Raw genomic sequence first — 4,332 nt, 5'->3', positions numbered from 1 at the left:
TAAATCTACATCTCTTTCTTAGAGTCAGAGTATCTACTTTCAAATTTAAATCTACTTTTAGAGTCTGCAATCTATTTTCTAACTAATCTATTATTTGAGACTAGCAGTATATTTCTAAACTAATCACTTTTAGGTCCTTACGAGTATCTATTTTTCTAATCTAATCTATTTCTTAGGTCATCAGTATTACTTTTCTAAATCTAATCACTTCTTGAGTCATGCATATCTTTTCTAATCTATCTATTATTAAGTCCTTAGCAGATCTATTTTTAAAATCTACATCTATTCTAGAGTCACTTACGCAGTATCTACTTTCTAAATACATTACTTCTAGAGTATGCAGTATTTTTCTAAACTACATCTACTTATTTAGGTCACTTCGCAGTATTACTTTCTAAATCTACATCTATTCTTAGATCATGCAGTCTACTTTTCTAAACCTACATCTACTTTCTTAGAGTCACTTACGCAGTTCTACTTTTCTAAATCTACATTACTTTCTTAGAGTCACTTATGCAGTATCTACTTTTCTAAATCTACATCTACTTTCTTAGAGTCACTTACGCAGTATCTACTTTTCTAAATCTACATCTACTTTCTTAGATCACTTACGCAGTATCTACTTTTCTAAATCTACATCTACTTTCTTAGAGTCATTTGCAGTATCTACTTTTCTAAATCTACATCTACTTTCTTAGAGTCACTTACGCAGTATCTACTTTTCTAAATTACATCTACTTCTTAGAGTCACTTACGCAGTATCACTTTTCTAAATCTACATCTACTTTCTTAGAGTCACTTACGCAGTATCTACTTTTCTAAATCTACATCTACTTTCTTAGAGTCACTTACGCAGTATCTACTTTTTCTAAATCTACATCTACTTTCTTAGAGTCACTTATGCAGTATCTACTTTTCTAAATCTACATCTACTTATTTAGAGTCACTTATGCAGTATCTACTTTTCTAAATCTACATCTACTTTCTTAGAGTCACTTACGCAGTATCTACTTCTCTTACACAGTATCTACTTTTCTAAATCTACATCTACTTTCTTAGAGTCACTTATGCAGTATCTACTTCTCTTACACAGTATCTACTTTTCTAAATCTACATCTACTTTCTTAGCGCGATTAATCTTGTATCTCGTAAGATTTAACTGTTTTGAGTGTACGTCACTAAATGATAAATAGGGTAGTGAGTTGATCATAATATATCTTTTTAAAGGGATTTGTATATGCTTTATTGATTTACTCACTCACTCATTTTCTCACCCTCTCTCTCTCTCTTCCTATCTCTCACTCTCTCAAAGTCTCTTTCTCCCTTTCTCTCTCTTTCTCCTCCCCCCTCTCTCTCTTCCTCTCTCTCTCACTCTCCTTTTTTCTCTCCTCTCCTACTTCTCTCTTCATTTCTCCCTTTTTGTCTCTCTTACTCTGTTTCTCACATTCTCACCCTCTCTTTCTCCCTTTCTCTCTCTCTCTCACTCTCTAATCCTCTTCCTTTCTCCCTCCCTCCCTCCCTCTCTCCCCTCTCTCTCGCCCCTGTCTCTCCCTCTCTCTCTCTCTCACTATCTTTCTCTTTCTCCTTCTCTCTATCTCTTTCTCTCTCTCACTCTGCTCTTTTTTTTCTCACTATCTTTCTCTTTCTCTCTCTCTCTCTCATTCTCTCACCTTCTTTTTCTCCATCTCTCTCTCTCTCTCTCATTGTCTCTCTCTCTCTCTTCTCTCTCTCTCTCTCTCTCTCTCTCTCTCTCTCCTCTCTCTCTCTTTCTCTCTCTCTCTCTCTCTCTCTCTCTCTCTCTCTTCTCTCTCTCTCTCTCTCTCTCTCTCTTCTCTCTCTCTCTCTCTCTCTCTCTCCTCTCTCTCTCTCTCTCTCCCCCCCTCTCTCTCTCTCTTTTTCTCTCTCTCTTACTCTGTTTCTCTCTTTCTCTCCCTCTCCATAAGATGTCCAATAAATAGAATAAATGAAATAGAGTAAATAAATAGAATAAAAAATAATCATTTATTGTTTATTTTATTTATTTTGAAGATGTAAATAGAAAAAAAAAATCAATTAATTAACGCATCTGGTGAAATCTGGCATCTATTTCCCAAAGAGGCTCCATAAACACAGAAATAAAATAAAACAAAACGAAATAAAATAACGTAAAGTAAAGCAAAGCAAAACGAAACAAAATGCATATATAAACAAGAACGAAAGAGATATGTAAATAGGGAAAAAAATTCAGAGCATTAATTAACGCATCTGGTGAAATCTGGCATCGATCATGGTTATTTCCAAAGAGGCTCCATAAACACAGAAATAAAATAAAACAAAACGAAATAAAATAACGTAAAGTAAAACAAAGCAAAACGAAACAAAATGCATATATAAACAAGAACGAAAGAGATATGTAAATAGGGAAAAAAATTCAGAGCATTAATTAACGCATCTGGTGAAATCTGGCATCATCATGGTTATTTCCAAAGAGGCTCCATAAACACACAAATAAAATAAACAAAACGAAATAAAATAACGTAAAGTAAAATAAAGCAAAACGAAACAAAATGCATATATAAACAAGAACGAAAGAGATATGTAAATAGGGAAAAAAATTCAGACCATTAGTTAACGCATCTGGTGAAATCTGGCATCGATCGCCCCTACGCCCCAAGAGGCTCCATAAACACAGAAATAAAATAGAACAAAACGAAATAAAATAACGTAAAGTAAAATAAAGCAAAACGAAACAAAATGCATATATAAACAAGAACGAAAGAGATATGTAAATGGGGGAAAAAATTCAGAGCATTAATTAACGCATCTGGTGAAATCTGGCATCGATCGCCCCCTACGCCCCAAGAGGCCAAGAGTTGGCGCTCGCGAGACTCCCTTATTTAAGGGGCATTTTTAGGGGCATTTTGGGGGCACTTTGGGGTATGTAGCAGGTGAGTATGTGAACAAATGTGTAAATAGATACGCGAAAAAATATATAAGTGCGGAATAAGTGGATGTAGATGGAGGAATAGGTGTGGGAGAGAGGAAAGGAAGGATTAAAGAAAGGGAATTAGCAAGGACGGGAATAAAAGATGGAATAGGGAGGAAGAGGGAATAGGAGTGTAGTGAAGTAGAAAAGAGAATGAAGAGAATGGGAAGAATGTAGAGAAAGAGGGAACGAATGAAGAGAGAGAGAGAGAGGAGAATGTTGAGAAAGAGGGAATGAAGAGGAAGGGAGAGAAAAGGGAATAAGAGAGAATGTCAATAAACAGGAAACAATTGATATTTGATGATCTGCCTTTTATCAAGAATGAATGATAATGATAAAAATAGATTCCATAAGCTTATATATATATATATATATATAATATATATATATATATATATATATATATATATATAAATATGTATATATATATCATATTTGGGTAAGATATTTTTCAGATTGATTGCTTATTTGATAAAAAAAAAGACAATATATATTTTTTTCTTATTACAATACATATTTCAGGAGATCATTGTCATTATTGTGAATTGACGACATTTATGATATTTTAATAGATTATTTTATCATTTACTGAAGATTCTTGTCTTGTGTTCGATAATTGTATTAAATGTTAAGACAAGAACCAAAGGATTGCCGAGAGAAAGAGGGATGTCAGGTGTCATTCCGGTTGGCGCTCCAGCTAAGACCAACAAACCCGCACCATCTCTAACCTGGCGAAATGGGATACTATTTCCTCTCATAATTTTCTAAACTATTTCCTCTCATAATTTTCTAAACTATTTCCTCTATACTATTTCCTCGCATAATTTGAGAGGAAATGGGGTTTCCCTATTACATGGGCAAAACTGGAGCTTGTAGGGTAGTTTCCGAGGAAATGGAGGTTTTCTTACTAAATTGTTATTTTCATATATATATTATTTATATTATATTATATTTATATTATATTATATTATATTATATTATATTATTATTATATTATATCATATTATATTATATTATATTATGTTATTTTTATATTATATTATATTTTTATTATATTATATTATATTTTTATACCATATCTCCGGCAATTTTAGTTTATCCATGAGGCTTCTTTCTTATTATCATTATCATTATCATTATTATATTATTATTATTATTATTATTATTATTATTATTGTTATCATTATCATTATCATTATCATTATCATTATCATTATCATTATCATTATCATTATCATTATTATCATTATTATCATATCCATATCATATCATCATTATTATTATCATTATTATTATTATTATTATTATTATTATTATTATTATTATTTATTAGCATCGTTTTTTTATATTTTTATTATCATATTATT

General features: G+C 31.7%; 1 protein-coding gene across 1 annotated transcript in view; it reads left to right on the top strand.

The window, feature by feature from the left end:
* Positions 1–2,834: 2,834 nt before the first annotated feature.
* LOC119568458 (gastrula zinc finger protein XlCGF67.1-like) overlaps positions 2,835–4,332 on the top strand; it is a gene marked incomplete in the record, with an annotated part of 14,445 nt that continues 12,947 nt past the window's right edge. The window contains 1 exon segment of the mRNA XM_037916990.1: positions 2,835–2,898.

Source organism: Penaeus monodon, chromosome 44 (assembly GCF_015228065.2).
Source record: "Penaeus monodon isolate SGIC_2016 chromosome 44, NSTDA_Pmon_1, whole genome shotgun sequence".
In the NCBI taxonomy this organism is placed as follows: Eukaryota; Metazoa; Arthropoda; class Malacostraca; order Decapoda; family Penaeidae; genus Penaeus; species Penaeus monodon.
Note: the sequence above shows the minus strand (reverse complement) of the source record. Positions and strands in the feature narration are given on the sequence as shown.